Here is a 21,273-nt window from a genome sequence, read left to right on the forward strand (position 1 = left end):
TAGCCAGTCTGACTTTGTCGTGATTTAAATCCTTTTTGTTTGTGCTTTTTCTATCACGTGACATCACGAAGGATATAGGGGATGCAGCAGGATCATGATCCTACGTTTGCTGCGATCTGCACTGGCGGTGATGTGTAGCACACTGGGAAAGTTTAGTTCAATTCGCTCTATATAATTATTCGCATGTGATATTATAACGGTGCGTACTAACCGACACGGAAAACGGAACAACAAACGATAGGACATCGCGGTCCTTATGCACCATGCTATATAGCGAACTAGCCCAGCTTCCTCTATACCGATGCAATATTCGTCACTATCAGTTCCAACCGCAGATTACACAGTTAGAAGAAAAGGTATAGAAGACGTATAACGAAGGTATAAATCAGAGCTAAACTACCATATTTATGCCTCATCACCAACGTATATACAAACCATGTAGAAGGTATAAATCGCCGAGGCTATATACCTTCCACGGCAGTTGTGGGAATAATGAGGTACTTCTCTCTTACGATTATACCTTCGACATTTTGTATACCTCTCGCTGTGAATCTGTGGTATACCACATTATCCTGTGGTAGAGACGGTACCATCTCAGTTAAGCAATAATTTAATGAAGAAACATAGTCAGTAATGCGGTTGCATCTTAATAACAAGGGGAGTGATTTATAGCAGCATGCTATACTTGTGCCAGAAATGACCAAATCTGCGCGTCCTCACTCATAGAGTTGCTTACCGGGCGAAAGCGGACCCACATTTTGGGCAGCCACGATGTATTATACAAGTAGCTGTTCTCACCAAATACCAAAACCTCCCCACGTTGCATCTTGCGTGGCGAGTAACCTGCACGAGCCTCCTCTTCGTTTTACACGTGCACTTGCTGAATACGAGTTTGTGGGTACGTTTGTGTATGTGCGTGTCAAGGTATTTTCTTCCTCTTTTTCCTTCTCGCGGTAGTTGTTGTTATTAAAGCACATCTCGCTCAATATTTTTTTATGGTGATTTTGTTATGAACTGGATTAGGAAAGCGCCACTCTGATATAGCGCTTAAATAAATGGAATATTCAATCGTTTTTCAAGGTTACACCCCGGATTTAAAAATATACCTTCTTGGGATATATGTTTATACCTTGAGGTGCAAATCATATACCTTCAGGGAGGTATAAAGTTACTATACCTCGAAGGAGGTATAGTGCTTTATACCTGAAAAGGTATGCGCCCTGGGAAAAACCGTTTATACCCTAAAATGTATAATTTTTTCTAACAGTGCACGAGGAATTGATAGAGTGTGATAGACGCAGGTGAGCTGGTGGACGAAATCCACGATGAACGAAGCCTGAGCGTCTCTTCTTTGTGGCCCATGCTCAACTTCTTTCATCATGAGTTACGAGGAATGTTCCTTCGTTTTTATGCAACACCAATACATCGAGAACACAACGCTAGACAGTCGGCGGCGGTTCATTCAGTGATACGAAAAACAAAACGAACAAAAATGATGAAGACGAAATCAAACATGGAATATTGAGGCAGTCATGAGCATAGAGGAGACTTTTTTTCCCCTTCTTGTGTCTGCTGGCTTCAAACTGAAGCCTACGGCTGCTGTCGACTTCGTGGGACGCTGCATCGCTGACCCAACGCCTGTGACCTCCCCGATGTTACGCACAGCTCAAAATGGCAGTCCTCAGATTGGAGAGGGGTCAGTAAACAAGCAGAGATTGTGATGCAATTGTATCGTTAAACCTGGGCTGAGAAACCAAGTGGCCGCTGGATTTTATGTGACAGCCTTTCCTTCTGACGGTATGTACGATGAAGGATGACGACACGAAGGTTATCTTTGCAGTCTACTTAAATACACAGCGCTCTACTGTCCCGAATTCCTCTGCTGCGACATTCATATCAAATGATGCGGCTACTATCGCACTGCAGATAAGAAATTCATTCCTGAGGTGTATCACGGGCGTCACGAATTCCGGTAACTGAAACGATACCGATTGGGATTTTCTACTTACATGAGCACTTATAGTGTATCATTTTCGACATGCTACCAACGTGCGGAAAAAAGTGCTTTGCTATCTGGAATCACCTTAATGCTTTCTGAAAATAGCAGACGTGTTTATTTTCCTGTTTCGTTCTAGGCGTGGACCGCCGTTCCGTGACGCGGTTTCCCTTTCTGTGAGGGCGGTGGCCATTTCGCAGCAGGTTGCCAGCACTTTCGTAAGCGAAGGTGTTAGTTTTGGCAGTTTAGATTCTTGATGAATCACCTGCGGCACGTCGGAGCCATGGAAGTGTTCTAAAGCGTATCCGCTTCATCATGAGTGAATCTCCAAAGTGCGTGCCGTTCGTTCAACATGCAGCATTGCAATCGTGGTGACCCTTCACACTGTTGAAAAAGATTTTTCGATGAATGTTTACTGTTAGTGGTTGTATGCAGTTCTTTGTGCCATTGTCACGTGCGTGATACTCTGTTAAATACTTTAAGCGCCGCCAGCAAGCGTTGATCCGACACTTTGTACTGAAGTTTTGCATAATGTACACACATTGTTGTCACAGATTGATTTAAGCTTCCTCAAGCGCTAAAGTAAAACATCGAAACTAACTCTGTACCGCTATTCACCTTTGGGGGCTTTATTAAAGATATAAAACTGTAGAAGTCACAAGTATTATCTCTCGCTATTAATCATTCACCATATGACGTCTACCATTTCTCAGTAACTATGTAGATATCATTTTGACAAGAGACATATGCGACCTGAAAAGCAGTAGTTGTACTAGGAGGGCCCATAAAAAATATTTTTGCCATTGTTCTTTCGTTTTCTTTTTCGTTCTGTAGCATACATGATTACGTCACATCAATCTACAGAGCGGTAATGCCGTGTCAACACGTCGCATCAACCTCAGTTATAATTACAACATATGGCGCGTCCCAATACACTGGATAATACTGCACAGTGGGTGCATCCATCCGTGGTCAAAGCGAGCAATAACACTGAGCACTGTAATTTTAACGCTCGACTAGCTCCAGGGTGCTATTCGAGAAACTAGTACGCTGCTCACTTCCCACCGTGCACTGCCACATAAACAAAATTTCACGTTTCGGCTATTTCTAGTTGTCTTCGTCCGTCTGTGAAATTCTGCGAACAGTGAAACGTTTGTAATGTAGGGCGCGGTTCCTAGTTCGATTCGAGCTTTTTCCTGAAAAGTTTTCGACCACAACTAAACGATTCACTATTTTCAACTACATTGGCAAACTGGGATTGGAGGCAGAGAACCCGCACCTGTTCGCAGATCGCTATATTAATGTCCGATGCGGAAGCACACTGCCATTTGCGGGTCATCTAAAAACGTGCACTGAGATTTTGTTGTTGTTCTTCGGCAAGGGTATACGATGTGTGTACGTACAGCTGACGTATCTCTGTCCTGTTGAAAATATCAGCCCTTGTCGACGACGGCGCCATCTTTTCTCCAGTCCTGACAACTTAAGGTGGTTCTCCGTGCCGATTGATTTCGTTGATTGGTTAGTGGAATTTTGTGAGTGGTGGTGACGGTGAGTGGTGCAATATTTCTGAGGTTGTGATGTTGTTCGGCATTGCTGAAACAGAGCGGTATGCGTGTCAATGGTTTTTCCGGGGTTCGGTTCCATGCGTTCAGCCGTTAGCGGCATCCTATACTTGATTGGCGAGTAGTTCGCAGTGCGGACTTCAGATGCTTCCGCTATCTGGGTTACCAATTGAAGAACAAGCTGTACAAAGGCAGATGACAAGTACCCCAATCAACCCCAGTATCGAGACTGTAAGCACACAAGTCTTTTCACAAAAAAGAAAGCTGAGTATGTCAAGTTGTTGTTGGACTGATGCTGTCTTTTCAATACTTTGCGAGCAAGACAGTAGCATTGCAACGCTTATAGATATCATTTATCTGCTATATGGGGTATACACACCACAATGTATTCAACTGTGACCTGTTTTTGTCCCAGTTTTCAATCCCAGAGTTTGTGATACTGATGTGCTACAAGAAGACAACACAAAAAAGTGGACCTAGGGACCATGGGTCTTTTCTACGGACTCGGAGCAACAATGTTCATGTGAACGTTGCAAGCAACGCACAAAGTAAAACTACTTAGCTTTTGTGAATTGAAACTTGAGGGTGTGAAGAAAAAAAATTACAGTTTGTTCCGCACTTCATGCAAAAAAAAAAGAAAGAAAGAAGAAAACACATACACACACACACAAAAAAAAGAAAAAGGATGAAGTTGGAACGGTTGAAACCGCCAGAAATAGAACAACAAATAAGTAAAGATGATGTAGTAGGATGCTTCGCCGCTGAGGCGGCACCCTATCTCATTGCTTGAGGGAGAGAAGATGGTGAATGATGTTGAATGTTCAGAGTTCACGCAGGAGCCGCCAGAAAGGAGACACCGGACGACACTGATAGCAACAGAAGCTTATAGCTTTCAAGCTACATCAATCATGGTTCGTGCATAGCTTTCCAGGCTTTTCAGCGCAGCGGTATTGTCAATTACTTGCTATTTCATAATAATTACCGAATGAGACGATACAGTATCCCCCTGTTCTTTTCTGCCGTCCTGAGAAATCTTCCTTAGGTGCACAAAGAGCCGCGGTGTTTATCTCTGAGCTATAGAACGCATACCACATATCCAGATCTTCTGACAGCGTTTTGTGAGGTTCCCACGCATGGTGCTTCGCACATGGCAACGTTTTGAGGTACAGCGCTGGACAAAAGTTTACGGAACACGTTCCGGCGCATTCCTCGACCCGTGTGACACTCTAGTAGCCAATGGGAACGTGCGGACTTGTAAACAGGTTACTGGATTTCCTATAGGCACATGTCTGTAAGTCCGTACGGTCCCATTCGTTGCTGGCGTTTCACTCTGATGAAGGAATGCGCCGGAGCATGTTCCGTAAACTTTTGTCCAGCACTGTACGAACAAATGTACTGTTGTGCAGATACAACAACAAATACACCCATAATGATGATATGAATGAATGCTTCAATGAATTATTGTTTATTTACATTGTACACAATGCAGATAGCAGGGACACACACACACACACACATACATTGGATGGTGATGGGGTGGGCGATTCACCGCCGCTGAGGCGGTACACTGCCCTATTTCGCGTTGGGGGAGGATGAAGGGATGATGATGGGGGCTTCCAAAGAGCCGTCGCCAGACCGGTGGACACAAGTACTCCGCCAGAAGACGAAGGCCCTGCGTCTGGTGGGCAGCGTTCGACCACGGACCGAGTATCTTCGCTAGGTTGAACGGCCGCTTGTCAATGCGTTGCATAGAGAGTTCCATTAGGCCGCTATAGGTGATATGGGGTATTTCACCATTTGAGCTGAAGTACCCTATATTGTGCTACATCACAAGCATTATTAAACCTGTTACACCAACATCGCCAATCTCTTCCTTCAGTGCACTGTGTGTTCCATCCTTTTTGGCAATCCAGCAAGGACGAGTGTTACGTATAGCCAAAGAGACATTCCAGCAGCGTTATTCATTCCTCTACGAACCAGCTCGCAATAATTGTGATGGATGGTTCTTGTCAAAAAATATAAAAGCAGTTCCGGAGTCATTGAATAACTGCAACTTGCACGAGACATAATTCCTCGTTATCAGAACAAGCTGTGGCGTAAAACTCCGTAGAAGGAGGACGCAAGTTAGCTTGTGTAAGTCCGACAAAGGTTGCAGCTCCTTGAGTCTGAGGACTGACGGGACGACGACAGGTTCCTGTCTCCACCTTCCCACCACTTGTCGCCGGGGGGGGGGGGGGTATATTTTTTAGAACAAAGAAAAAAAAGGGGGGAAAGGCAGGCCGAACGTCATGTTGCCTTGCTATTCCGCGAAAAAAAAAGAACAAGAAGAAAGAAATGAACGAAGGAAAATTAAATAAACGTAAAAGAATAAAAGATTGGGAAATAAACGATAAAGTAACAAAGCCATGTTACTGAGTTCCTCCTCATATTCAAGGCAACGCTATGTTCCTCATAAGTTGTAGCGGGCGGCTGTCCAATATAGGCTAAGGTCCGCCCGCGGCCACTGCAGGGTCGCGAGCGCGACTCGCTGCTGGGTCTCCGCCCTGCAGAGGGTTTCGTACCACACGTAACGCAACTGAGCTTCCATGTAATCTAATCTAATCACTTACCCATTCACGATCATTTCAACAGCATCTTCGAGGTCGACAGCTACAAGTACAAGATAGTCACGGTGTGGAACGGTGATGTCGATGAGTGAAATGGGGTAGGCCTTGATCTTGATGGCACTCAGGGGCCCCATTTCATTATTATGTTTGTGCTTGTACGATCAACTTAACTTCACCTCCCCCCACATGCCACTACTCGCTAGAATCTGAATAGAATATTTATTTCACTTGTCTACGAAATGTTCAAAATATGACAAAACCTGACTGCTGAAAAATCTTGGACTAGTGTGCCACACGACCGCCGTCCTTTAGAAACAAAACGATGTCATTTACCCTCTCCAGTCCCAGTGTACAAGAAATACAAGGTACGTACTATAAGTGAATTAACTTGTGACTGCCTAACTAAGAGAACTATACTATGTATAGATGAGGCCCGTTAGTCGAACATGTCCGTTGTGAAGAGCAACGTGGCGGCAGGACCACTGTCGCAAGAACTCCTGCTCACCCAACGAAAGCAGTCTGTGTTCTAAGTAGTCTGTTATCAGTTGAGTCACCATGGAGAGCCTAGGATGCATCAGGCGGTTTCTTCTAGCCTTCGGTATTGCCTTTTGGTAAGCTTCACCAAAGAGAGCCAGCTCTAATGGTGAGAGAGCGAGAGAGCTGTCCTATGGTCCTTCTCAGGCAGTGTATGCGTCGCAAACACATAAACTGGACACCTATTCGTGTTTTCTGACAACTGTTTTCTATGGTGCTTTTTAAATGTGTATTCAACACGTCACGTGCTTTGTGCCTAGCGTCCGGGAAGGTATGTCTACAAAATTTGCCTGGGGTGCGGCTTGTTGACGTGCTTCATGCAGTTAGGGAGATACATTTGCTGGTTAGCCCTTGTGCTGATTCAACAATGCTTGCAATGGAACCAAAGTGATTTAGCTATATGCTCCATTCTTTCATTTCCCTTTTGAACAGTAATTTTGTTTCGGCAAACAAGAGCTTTGCATCTGCTTTTCTTTTCCTTCCGTTTCTTCTTCCTTTTCGACTTCAAATTCCAGATTTGAGTATATGGTCTCGGTAATCATCATACTGATAAGACCAAATAGGAGATAATGCTCTCATATACTGCAGGTCCCTACCCTCACGACCCTGAGGAACAAAGGGGAATGCAAGGACCGCTGAAACCACAAACGCAGGTGACATGGGGACAAATCGTGAAACACATAAATGCATTGAGCTTATTCATGTTATTGGTGTGCGCTGAGCAAAGCTTGGCGAGGAACTGTTTCTATAGCTTTATTAGGCGTTGTTCTCTGTTCCAGGCGCCACTGCATGTCAGACCAACCAGGGTTGAGACAGGGTTGTCTTCAGACGCTGTAAGACAAATGTCGCCACAGTTCCCTGTGAAGTCGGCCCAGGACGCGTGATTTCCCTCGAGCTCTACATAGGAATTACAACATAAGTGTGGAAATGATAATGAATTCCTGTCACGTTTCTAGCCAGAAAGTAACATGCCGCCACACCGGCAGGCAGATCACTCGGCAAAATAGAGGAACAGGAACCCTCATATTCCTTCCTTCCTCCCTTCAGTTTGTAGAGTATAGACGCACCTATGACTCTGGGCGAGCCGTTCTCTGGTTCAGCAGGGGGACAGCGACCGCTGGTCTTTCAAGGCGAGTGCTTCAGCCTGGAAGAGAATGTCATGCCTCTGAAGGTTAGGAGCGCATCGTAGAGAGAGAAAAATAGAATCAAACATCAACCGAATCAGTTGGCGAAATACCCACTCGATGAAAAGTTTAATGGAGGCTCCATTTACCTCAATGAAGAGCGTGCATGACCGGAGTACGTTCCCTGGAGGCGCAGAAAACGAAAAGATGGCGGAAGCTTCCCTAAAAAAGTCTAAATGTCTCGTATGTCCCTGTGAGACTGGTATCTTCCAGGAGTACCTCACGGCAATCACTAACTTTTCCCTGCAAAACCGCCGCCGTGACGCATCTATATGCGAGATATGCGCGCTGCTCCTGACCTAGAAGTCTAGAAGTCGACGGCACTATTTTCAATCTAGGAAGGGGGAAAGTGAAAGTTATCAGACCATGGTTACGGTCAAGGTAACCCAGTTCAGTCCTCTTTCTCGACGTTTACTTCGTGATACATTTCATTTATTAGTATTATTATTTAGCCGCCGCTTATCATGCCCATGGACCATCTACTATGTTTACGAGAGGATGGGCCAGCCGGCCTCTGAACGAACCACACCTCACATTTTCCTTTCGACCTATGGGAGCCTGTCCTGGACGTGGGGCCTGGCTTCTGCATGCACGATGTTTCTGCCGTTTGGATGATAGATCTATGTTCCTGACGACCTTGAGGATTTCCTTTCGGGCAATCTTTTTCGGTATCACGTTTCTTCCATTCGTGTCACCCGCGAAAGAACGTAATAGGTGAGCCGCATTTTGCTAATGATTGTTGTGGAAGCTGTAGCTGAGAGAACATTGAACCACAGTAGCTTGTGCGGTGATGCTTTTTGTCTTTTGGCTGCTTTGGTGCTTACAGAGCGAGGGCGGGTTATCGAAAACATCCAGAGGTGGTGTCAAAATTATTGAAGAGACTTCCAGAACTACACTCTTAAAAAAGAACCGTTCACCGCATAGCACTCTCCTGGCCAATCATCATCCCAAATGATATCGTTATCTGCACTGATTTGTTGAAAACGGGAGGCGTACGCCTTTTTTGTGACACTTATGCTGTTCATAATTGTCATAAAAAAAAGGCAAAAAAACGCCTCCCGTTTTTTACAAACCAAGGCAGATAACGATATCATTCGAGATTGTGGTTGGCGAGGAGCGTGGTATGCGGTGAAGTTCATTTTTAAGAGTGTAGATGTGCTGTTGCAGCTTGGAAGGCCGAATAGAAAATCATAATGTGACAGAGTGTTAGTAGCTTTACATATAAATTACAACATAAGTGTGCAAAAGATAAAGATTTTCTGTGACGTGCTCAGAGGTTTCTAGCCAGGAAGTGATCTCTACCAGTCAGTGATATACAACAACTGATTGCATAATTTGTTTAACAACAAATTAAGTGGCAAATTGACCCACGCACTGTCACTATAGTAGTATCGATGGGGTGGTTCATCGTGACGCAGGTGCGTGCTTAAAGAGACGCATATGTGCAAGCGCCATGCATGACGTACTTCGTTGCACCAGAGCTACGCTCACGATCAATTACGCCGACTGGTTCCAGAAGCTCACGGCGCACTACAATCTCAAGTTCACCTTTTACAAGATATAGGGCCTTAGAGTGGACCCAGCGGTAGGTTAAAGGAGTGGTGAAATTCCTCTCCATAAATGTTTCGTTTCTAGCTGCAACATGCAACGCAACGAATAACATGAGCTCCCGCGAGGAAAGGACGAGAGGGGCCTCGATCTGCCACATCCTCTATAGAAGCCCTCCACTCATACAAAGTGTACGAAAGTTGGCGTCATCCTGTGACGTTCGCAGCCCCAACGGGAGGGCCGTTCTGTGTGACTCATGATGTAGACCGTCGGAGGTTGAAGCGGCTGTAACAGTAGCAGACAAATTTTCAGTGGTCAATAAGAGCCTTCCGGCTGCTCTTGCTCACTATTTCAATCCCCACATCACCACCAGCAATAGGGTAAAGTATCGCCTCTGTCGATGAAACTCCCCATTCATCATCTTAAAATAAAGTTGTTGTTGTTGTTGTTGTACGGCTGCTCCTCACGCAGCCCCGGTGCCACGTCGCAGGGTCTGCTGACGTCGAGGAGATTGGTCATTCAGGGCCGACGGCTGCTTTCTCGGCGTGTTCTTGAAAATTAGAACACGCTGTAACAATTATACACCGGCCGCACTGCAAAGATACGGTAAATGGTAGTTCTTGACAGACTGCTTTATTAATGAAACACGATTTTGAGCCACGTTAAATGTTACTTAGTTGTCCCTTTAAAGGATGTTACTACGCAGATGGACATCACTCTTCTACACTCCAGGGAGCAACCAGGGCGGAAGCTACAGACGTCAAACTAGAAGTGATAACTCGGAAGTGAACGTCTATATGTGTAGTTCAGCGCCAAACAGCGGAGAGCTCAGCGATGCACAATCGTGTACATGAAAACATGTTATTAAAATGATGCGCAATTATTTGTTACGAACAGGTAAGCACATGTGTGGCACAAATAGATATATGTACACAATGAAAAAAAAAAGAAAGGTCGTCGGTGCAATCAAAGAATTCAAAATTTTGTAGCCAGGGTTGTGCAAAAGTAATTCATTCATTATATCAACTGTAGCTAGCGGCCTTAGATTTATTATATATCCGTACTACATTGGCTAATACACTGAACAGTACAAACCAGTCCTTTCACTCTTTTGTCAGCTGGACTCGCACACACGAAGTAAAAGAGGGTGTGCTACGCTAACGGAAGAACAGCGCTGACTTCTTCCAGAGAAACTTCTTCGCGAGGTATTGACATAGATCACTGCATACACTCAGGAAGCCGGTAGGCTTCATGGTCGGCTGGTTGAGGAAGACACCTCGCCGATCAGCGTCTGGAATTTTCACGCTCTACCAAGTGGAAAAGAAAGAAAAAATCGAAAGAACCCGCTTAAGGTTCCTCCCGCTGCTGCAACAAGTTCACGGTTGCGTGTAAAAATAGCAATCGGTTTACTCCCAAGCTGAATTTCGAGGTCTGTAATCGCGATCTTTGCTCATTGATCATGTTTCTGGAACACTGTAGAAGGCCCTGCTAGCGTCTAGGAACGAGAAAGGAAACGCTATGGATCTTTGGAGCACTTGATGCGTTTTTGTTTGAACGAACATGAGGGACCATAGATGAATATTGAATCACGGAAATAATGAACTGAGGCGTTTCTTGCACATATTTCGGTGTCTGTTATGTTGATGTTGAGCAATTCCTGTACTGATGTTGATTTGATGGGGCGGGCCCTGAAAAACAACAACTACAAACACATGACGACGACGATGATGATGATATGGAATGTTTCGCCGCTGAGGGACCGCGCCTAGTACGGCAGTTTGTCGACTCGGGTTTGTTTACTTCGGGACGAGTCAACTCCTATACAGGCCAACTCTGTCCACAAATCTGAAGGCGTCTCTGACTAGTTTAGGAGCGCGTGACGCCTAAGACTCAATCCGTAGTGAGCACGGATGCCTCAAACTGCTGCTTACACTGAAAATGCTGCGAAAACATTCGTCCGCTGCGCACTTAGGCGTCATTTGCATGCCTTTAAATCTGAAACGCGTAAAATATTCGCGTCAGCAAAGCATGTGAATCGGCTTCCACGTCCGCCTGCCGTCCGCCATCTTCTGGTATGCTGTATAATCTCAATGTGCGGACTACATTCTTCGCTGGCGGAGATATACCTCTGAGACTGCAACTATTGTGTTGTTCTCGGAATATAGTTCGCGTTCTTCAGCAAAGTTGTCATGCAGCTTATTGTGGAAATGTGCGGTGGGGTTCCTGTGGTGTGGTACTCTCAATCACAAATTGCTGAAAGATGCCTTTCTTTTGGTTTCAAATAATAGGAGGCTGGTATTTTGCGGAGTTTTTCCTCTTTTGGACATTTTGTACCTCCAACGTTTCCTTTTACTCGTGCTAATAGTGTGGAGCGCATGCCCAATCGTATTTTGCACTGTTTACATCTGTTTCATATTTTTCTGTCGAAAATATCTGTGCGTGTGCTGGCAACAACAACAACATATATATTGTGATGATGAAGTGGGGAAGTGGGGTGTGCTGGCAACCTGTCACTGCTTATGCCCTATATTAAATAAACTATCCACATTCCTAAATTTAGGAACCTGGTAAGACACAAAATTGCCCTTATCAGCCTTCTATTAATCGACACAGTCCTCATTTACAGGAAGTCTTCTGTACAAGCTTCCTGTTTACCGATGTCGAACACATGCACTTCTTTCGTGTTTCCCACTTCTACTTTTGTAGCGGTTTTGTGTCAACAAACGGCGTCTGTCTACAACGGTATACAACTGTATCTAAATAGAAACATTAGTCACTGGAAGCGTACCGAATGGTCGCACAAGAGATACGCTTATCTTCTGGCCTCTAAATACCCATGTTTTTTTTTTATCCTATTAACATGCGTAGCGGATAGAGTTCGATGACCAGACTTTCCCTAAGTGTTTTTGCTGCCTTGACAGCGAAAATGTCCCCAAGGTTGCAAGACTCGTTGGAGCGCGACATCGTCGACCATGAAATGCGATTGATCACCTAGGGCGTCAGGGGCAGGCGATGCAAAAAGCAAATACGAGGAAAAGCGAATGGAATCGTGGGGAAAACAGATTTTCAGGTTCAAAGGAAATACCAGAAGAAGATATCTAAGTTTTGTATCATAGTCTGCATCAGAGTGCAGCTGCGGTTGAACCGGGTTCCCAAAAAGAAAAAAGGACACAAAATGAAATAAGAGGAAATGGTGTTTGGAAATGTTTTGCGGTTTGTTGTATGTTCTGTTCACTTGTTGGCTGCGTAACACCGTACGTATTGTAGATAGCGAAAGGCCGAGAGAAGAGCCGTGAGTGTAAGCCGTTTAATGAGGGTAGGAAGAATGAAAGCGGGTGATTGCAACTCGCGCTAAGGTGCAGTGATGATCATGGCGATGATTCTGCCTCACGGATTATAATAGCGGCGGAGGGTGCACCCTGACCACGGTGTCTTCAGCTATTATGGACAAGCGGCATGACCGGGTGGACATATGCATCCGCTCCCTGGTGGTAGCTCCAAGGTCGCGCTGAAGACTGGAGGAGGTAGGTTCGAATCCCGGAGCTCTCCGGCAAGCTTTCCAGACGAATGTTCCCCCTGAAGTCGGTCCAGGACACATGCTAATTCCCCCTGCCCCCACTCCTTCCTACTGTCCTCTCTTCATCTGTCCACACCTGTACGCTACATTTGCTTCACGGCGATAACACAGAATAAAACGAAAACTATTATGGCGTTACAGCCATTGGCAGGTGCCGGTGACAGGCAGCTACGTGCTGTCGTCTGCTACTTGTACGCGGGTGGGAAGATCTCAAAACAAAGAAACCAAAACGGGTTGCGCAGATATGCTGGTCACGAAATATAAGGCCTGCTACTCATATACGAGCCCAACGGTTAAAGACGAGCAGCCAGACCTTTGTCCGAAAGAAAGTGTCCAACGGGTAATATTGCAACGATGAGTTGTCCGCACGACCAGGCGGTATGCGATGGTTAATTCTCATTTCTACAACACAAACTACACACTGGCCATGGATGGCTACTGTGGGTTCACGTGCGCAAATCGTATGACAAAGGGTTCTCGCACTTCCCAAGTTCGGTGGAGCATCAGAAAAGAAAGACAAAAAGAAAATGTATTGGGCAGTCGTGAACAGGCTTGAAGACGACTCTGTAGTCTTAGATCTGCAATCTATGCAACAAATATTTCGCACACTCTAAATCGTTTTACACCTTAAAGGGTGTAAATCAAAATGTTCATGGCGCACACCTTTTAAGGTGTATTTTAACACCCTCATGGCAATTGGGGTGTAAAGGGTGTAACGGCGAATGAAACTGTTCGGTTTGTGGCAATATGCTGGTAACTGTGTTTTCACAATTACCAGCATATTGCGTATAATCACATTGAGTTCCATATATGTATGCAGATCAAGGTGACTAAATATGTATGTAAACATGCACAGCCGACATACAGACAATCATGTATGGCGTGGCAGCTGTGCATGGCAATGAAGCATGGCAGCTGTATATAGCTTTTCGTGAAACTGTAGACCTTCTCATGAGCAGGCACCTCCCCCATATGCATGTTCATTACTTAGAACGGTGCATTTATTCGCTGCATATTTCTTCAAGGCTTTGCGGTGTTGTACCCACAAATATCTAACCCCTGTAAAATGCATTACGTTGTTCATTATCCGCGACTCATCAGGATGTTTGGTCCTTTCCTATCTGTATGGTTGTACGCGTTTCGGGGAGGGAAACACCAGCATTTTAAAGATGTTGCTAGGATAATCAACATTTTAAGAACATAACCCTTTCATTAGCAAGAAGGCATCAATTTTATCAAATGTATGTGTGGTCGCAGCTCTTCATGAGAAATGCCACATCTACTGATGGTTCCAAGGAGATACTACTTCAACATGCCCCAGAAGCAATTCAGAGTTACATTCATGACCGTGATATTCGCGCAGAATCTATAGTCTATGTGAAAAGTGCAGTTGATAATGATAACACATTTGCTATTGGCTTGCCAAAGAATCTTCCGAGGAGGACTTACCCGTGTTCATTGAGATTGCAGGCATACATGTTATTAACTCTGATACCATTTTTCTCATACAAACATCAACTACAGTTGAGTATGATGAGCACTATCATGTATTTGTTCTGTCTTGGAATGAGGAGCAACGTGTTTTAAAAAAATTTAAGCACTATCTCAACAGATCTTCTAAATCTGCATGCATTACCAGATGGTAGACGTGTTGTAAATCCAGGGCATGCACTTTTGTAATGTAACTTCCTGCTCCCTGTTGTTGTATATATTTACTTTTGTTCATGTGAACGAAAACAAACGTACTCCCTTTCTACACCCAGGTGACACCACTAACACCATATATTTCACCTGAGGGTGTAGTACACCATTGTTACACCCTCAGGAACTTCCAAAACAAAGTTGTAGGGTGTGAAAGGGGTGTGATCTTTGTTAATACACCTATTTTACACCTTTAAAGGTGTGAAACGATTTAGAGTGCAGGCAGTAATGGGAAGCACCCGCGACTTTGAAGTAGAGCCTCGCTGTAAAGCCCTGCGCGGATGAGCTTTTTGACATCCGCATCCGACCCGCTTCCGCGCACAATATATCCGCATCCGACCCGCAAAGTCCGCTTCTCCCATGGGACGCAGAGATGGTTCAGTTTCTGGGCTCGACATATCTGCCCAATTTTCCGGGAAATAAACGTTTATATATACATACTTCCCGTCGGCACAAAATAGCACAGAAAAAAAAAAGAAAAAGAAAGGAGGACAACAAAAATTGCTGTCACCGATCTTCGTCCACACGGGCGACTTCCTCTCTCTTATTCTGACAGTGAAAACACCGGAGTGCAATAGCTTTTGTAGCGAGTGCAGGTCTTGAGCGTCCATGATGCCACTAAAGCATATACCATAGCAAGCACAGATTTAGCTGCCACGAAAGAATACACGGCACCTAGCACAAATTTTACAACGAACGAAGTAGGTAGGGTTTATTGCGAGTGGAACGCAAGAGCGACGCAAAACGCGCGCCTCGACTCGAGAGTCGAGACGGTAGAGGTCTCCTCTCCCAGTCGCGCGAGCGGCTTGCGTTCACCTTGTAGTCGGTGTTCGGTGCCTAGTCCGAAGAAAATTGGTGGCGCAATCTCACGGTTTATCCGCATCCAGACTTGTGCGTATTTGGAGTATTGTATTTAAAATACTGTATTTTAAATACAATTTGCGGTATTTAGTACTCTACTCAATACTTTTTGTTTTGTGTATTTGTACTCTATTTAAAATACATTTTATGGTCTTTTCTACTTAATACTCTAATTACATATTTCGGATCTCCCTCTCAAACTTTCTGTGTCTCGTCTTTCCATTATCTTGCTTGTTCAGTGGAAATTTCCTGAGTCCCTGGGACTTAACTCCGATACTGACTCTATACCCGGACATTGGCCCTCTTTAGTCCCCATTTAGAGATATTGACCCGTGTGTACTAATTCTTGGCCAGTGAGGGTCCTATTATGTGTGCCCTGACGCGGTGACGCCGAATTCTGACCTCGCCGAGCAGGGATCTGCTAGACGTTTGCTTTGTTCTGGGTCACATATACTTAGTGGAGTTATGTGGTATCTCTTTGTCATTTTTTTGGGACTCCAGCAGTCACACAGCGGCGGCTAGCTAGTAGTGCGCGGGGTTTAGGTGATTCATGTGACATAGCGGCGACTTGCCGCGTTGACCAGTGACCGGTGATTTTTTGCCTTCAAACGTAAATGGTACCTTTATTGTATTTCAAATACTTTTGAATTATTTTTTGCGCTATCTTAATTACTTTAATTTTCGTGTATTTATACTATATCTTAATTACATTCTAACGTTAGTATTTATTTATCTTAAATACATTTCTGAGCATCTTGTACATGTCTGTCCGCATCCGATCCGCCACCTATCCGCTCCATTAACAACCGCATCCGGTCCGATCCCTGATCCTGCGCCATCCGCAGATCACAACAAGCGTCGATATTTATTCCGAACCCGCGAGTTTCCTGCGGATACCGCGGATATCCGCTTCCATCCGCGGATGGTGCAGAGCTTTACCTCGCTACTTGTAGGATGCATGTCTCACGGAATGTCTGTAGAAATGCAAGCGTTATATGACATCTCTACAGCATCAAGCAATGACGATCCAACCACCGATGTAGAAATTTTTTTCGTTACAACCAGAATTTTGACAAATGCCTGGGGTATTGCGCGATTTCAAATTTTCTCTGCGCGTAGTAAATACCCACTAGACAGATCGAGAAGAATATCGCTCTCAATAGCCCCAGACAAGTTCTATCTCCGAATATGTGGTTTTAAGACTTTCGAGATTACGTTTCTGTGCGTGTTTTACGATTGGCCCTTGCAGCAAGAGGAATACATCTGAAAATGGCAAATGATGTAAAATGTCCCAATTGCTGCAATCATAAGCACTCCGAATGCTTTTGGATATTTGATGGCACCGTCTTCGTTTACGGGATATAAAAGGCACAAAACCACGCCTTTGTCAAACATCGAGAAAATAGTTTTCTGTTTCTGTTCACATCTGCATCGCTGTTATATTATCATACTGTTGAAGCGGCAGAACATTTTATCGCAGATGGAAAGAGTGTTCTTGCTAAGATACTTTCGCGCAATTTACATATTTACTTGAATAAGTTTGCACGATTCCGCAAGTAACCCCCTGTTTCTGCCGCATAAACAAGTCCTACACTCTAAACCAGGTAACGCATATGTAACGGTTAAGTACCGCTTGGCCAAGAGGTACATTTTTAAAAAAAATGTACCTCTTAAATTTAAGAGGCACACATGCGGTACATGCAACGGATAGCGCGCAGCGATTTAGGCCTATCCGTCGGGGTGATTCCCCTCCTCTACGATATATTAACAGCCCCAGGAAGCTACGCTGTACGATAAATATCACAAACAAATACCTTTATTCGAAAATTACATCCATTTCACTGGTGATGCTTGTCATTGCATGCTTGCAAATGCTTGCATTGTCATGATGCACAAACGCCGGACACACGGGGCACACAACGTATATGGATGAACGCTGACCACTGCATCTCTTCTTCACCATTGCAGCTGCTCTGTGGTCACGCTTCTTCATCTTTTCCACACCTTTGGATTGCTGTTCTTCCGCAACTTCCGTTTCTTCAGCAGAATGTAACGCCAACCACAGTAGACGATTGACTCACCCATTTACGACATCGCCCGGACGTAACCTAGGAGAAAATACAATGTAAAAAATCCAACAACCGTTAATAGCTTGCCTGAAAAACATGTCTGCTTGCTTGTGTAATCCAGGTGTAAAGTGCAATCTAGGCTTCTCTAATTCACGCATCAACGTTCGTGCATGACGCTCAAAGTTCGTTGTCTCCGTCCCTCAGTCGTTGTATCCAGCCTGCCGGTGATCAGGACAACTGGGAATCAGAGCGAAGACGAACGAAAATGCGTCGTGCGGACGAATAATTACTTCATAGATATAATACCCACCTTAAATGACTCCAATCTTGAAAGCGTCGAACGAGTTTCTTCAAAGACAGAGCAGACTCGTCCTCGCTCCCCGACGTTTCAAAACAAACTGATTTGCCAGCGGTTGCAAGAAACGCATTCTTCCCAAACGTGCGATCCCTGACGGTCACGGGTTCTAGTTATTGCACTTCTTTGATAGAATGATAGTGCTGATCCATTACGGCACTGCTGCATAAGGGAATTTATTGACTGGTATTCGGAATCACGCGAAATATTTTTGCAGCGCATGGAGAACGTGAGAAGGCGTTCGTACTCATGCACCGGAAACACGCGGTACACATGATGTACAGCTCTGCTAGACCGCGCCTAAAAGGTACCTAGCCGGTACGGATGGGTCTCGGAGCCCTTGTACCGCTTGAATTTCGCAGTGGTCGCGAACTGTACCTGCTGGTTGAGGACTGTACCTCATGTGTACCGCTTGGCCCAGATGCGGGTCCTCTTTCATGCGGTACATATCGGGTGCCGGATTTAGAGTGTACACTCTTAAAAATGAACTCTCTGGCTGACAATCCGAATGACCCCGAACCCGAATGAACCCGAATGACAACGTTCTCGCCCCCGATTTGTTGAAAACGAGGGGCGGAGCCTATTTTGTGCCGTACATAATGGCACAAAATAGGCTCCGCCTCTGGTTTTCAGCAAATCGGGGTCGAGAACGCTGTCATTCGGGACGATGGTTGGCTAGGAGCGTGCTGTGTGGTGAAGTTCATTTTTATGAGTGTAGATGAGAAACATTTGTGTTCTAGTTCTTTCCTGCAATTATGTTGACACTACTTGATGATGACGGTGACGATGATGAAAGGGTAATAATAAAATGGAGAGGATAGCTCCACCAATGTGGAGATGTTTATCCCACACCCCGTACGAAAATCATAGCTCACAAGCTGAACATCATAGCAGATAGCTGAACATTAACAAAAACGTAGAAAAAGATACAAGCACTTGACAGTCACAAACATAATTTAATTGGGTCTTTACGTCGCGAGACAACTGAGACGATGAGCGACGTCTGCAGATTGCTTTTGCCCACCTGAGCGTTCTTTAACGTGCGATGAAAGCTCATCATACGGCACCCCGTATTTAACGTCCCTCGCGGAAGACTGTATGTCTAAGCAACTGCCACCAGGTTGCTGGCAAGTCCTCGTCCGTGGCAAGTGCAAAGTCCTCGCCCGGGTTCGAACCCGCGATCTCGGCATCAGAAGGCGAACACGCTACCGACTGAGCCACCGAGGCCGGTACAGTCACGAAGAGGAAGAATAAAAGCACGATGGACAACACTTATCACCCCAATGTCACTTATGATCACATTATCTGATTATCACTTATGAATCGGAAAAAAAATTGCTTAAATTATTATTTTTATTTAATTTATTTTCTTCTGTGATACATCCTCCTTCATCACTTGTATAGGTCAATGAAATATTGCGCTTTTCCCATTTTCACTTATCTGTTAATAACAAAGCACTAGCTCCCGTTTAAATTAAAATCAGTTTTAAAAGACAGCTGCCACGGCATAGTCGATGGATAGAATGAACGCTTTCCACGTCGAGACTGGTAGGTGACACAGGGTTCAAATCCCAGCTCCCGCTGTGCTGTCTGAGGTTACCCTGGGTTTTCCGGCAGACTTTCCAGACGAACGTCGGCACAGTTCCCCCTGAAGTCGGCTCAGGACTCATACTAACACCCCTCTCTTCCCCCTTCCTGCTCTCCCCCCTCCATATGCGCACGTCTGTACGCCGCTCATAGCCAGAGTTGCTTCGCGGCGCTAACACAATTAAAAAAAGTAACAAAGCACCAGTTTCTGCATGCACCGTCTGTCTGCCGCCCATGGCGCAGTATACCGTAAACCTGGTGTTATTTGAAGTTTCAAATATCTAACGAACGAAGAAGGACACAGTCTAGCTTCGGTATAAGAAAAACAAGAAGAGATCAAACATTTATTTATTGCGTAGGTTACAACACCAATAACAACTTTATTGTGAGACGATGAACAGGGAGTTTCATCGCCAGGGGCGGTACTCTCTCACAACAAGGGGTTACAGAGGATTACAAGGGGTTACATGGGGTCTCTCAGAGTGGTTACAACTCTCTGCTCTGGGCGAAAGCTTGTAATCTAAGCAATAAATAGATGTTTCGTCTCGTCTTGTTTTTGTTTCAAATATCTCATTTAACATTTATATATTTTCTAGTGCCCGCATGCACAAACGGAGAAAATCGTCATTGACGTTATTCTGCTGAAGTATGCGAAATACATGACATTCTAGATGTTTCGTGCAAAACTCAGCATCTCCTGCTACGTTTGGCGCCTTTGTAGTTTGTACAAAGTACAAACTACAAGAGCAGCACAATGTTCAGCCGGTCACCACTCTGCACGTATTTACTCTAAAGGCGCCTCCTCCTCTCACCTTTTCTCCTCGTCAATCATCATCATCGTCAATAGAACTGAGGGCGCCTATCATTAAGTGTACTGGTTTACCTTGAGAGTGCTATCTGGTAAAGTTATGTTAAGGTGTATGATTAGAGCCATGTACTGTCTTAGCGGATATTTCTCTCTCTCTCTCTCTCTTTCGTTTTGGAAGAGGTACAACGGAATTACATTTTCTCGGGAACTCATAAAGGTTGCGCAATTATGTTACGCCCGCACGACATCAAGGTCACAATGCAGGCCCCAATAGCTATATGGTTGCACATACACGTCCCTTGCAACCACAAACCCAAAACACAAATTCCCCCTTAAAGCAGGTCCCTCGAGTGCCTCCTAAACATATCCCTGTCATCCGTCAGCTGCCCATAAACTTGAGAGATAACAGGATATTGGTCGATGTATTACACGCCGAAATTATGATTTCTTTCGGATAGCCTTGAGCTTGCTCGCGTCCCATCCTTCAAAGTGATGAATGCGGGCTTTGGGAGGAGCCATTGTTAAAGCATGGAGCGGGTAGATATTGCTGGGCACCGAGAGTGTCTTGATCGTACATCACGCACATAAACAGCCCTAACTCGTTGCACATTTTCAAATCATTGTTGTTCTGTTCTATGTGAACGTTTGAGATATAGTTGCGTTGTGTTCGCATGTTTGTTTGTTCCAGCCTCAGAACGGTTACTTTTAATCTATTCTATGTATTGGCTGTTAATGATCGTAGTGAAGACCACAGTGAGCGGGCTTACATCCCCATTTTTCCTCCTACCATCATCATCATCAGCAGCAGCAGCAACATTAGTTAAGGTCAATCACAAAAACGTGCAGCGCGAGAAGCATAGCAGCAGGGGTGTAGAATTCCGGTCG

The 21,273-nt window shown here is 44.9% G+C and overlaps 1 long non-coding RNA gene across 1 annotated transcript; it reads right to left on the bottom strand.

Annotated features, from left to right (window-relative positions):
* Positions 1 to 17,367: 17,367 nt before the first annotated feature.
* On the bottom strand, positions 17,368 to 18,021 carry LOC135395385 (uncharacterized). Its single transcript, XR_010423052.1, has 2 exons — positions 17,949 to 18,021; positions 17,368 to 17,875 (listed from the first exon to the last, which is right to left on the bottom strand). It is a non-coding gene; the product is annotated as an uncharacterized LOC135395385 (long non-coding RNA).
* Between the last annotated feature and the right edge of the window lie 3,252 nt (positions 18,022 to 21,273).

The sequence above is a fragment of the Ornithodoros turicata genome, chromosome 5, assembly GCF_037126465.1.
Source record: "Ornithodoros turicata isolate Travis chromosome 5, ASM3712646v1, whole genome shotgun sequence".
NCBI classification, from domain to species: Eukaryota; Metazoa; Arthropoda; class Arachnida; order Ixodida; family Argasidae; genus Ornithodoros; species Ornithodoros turicata.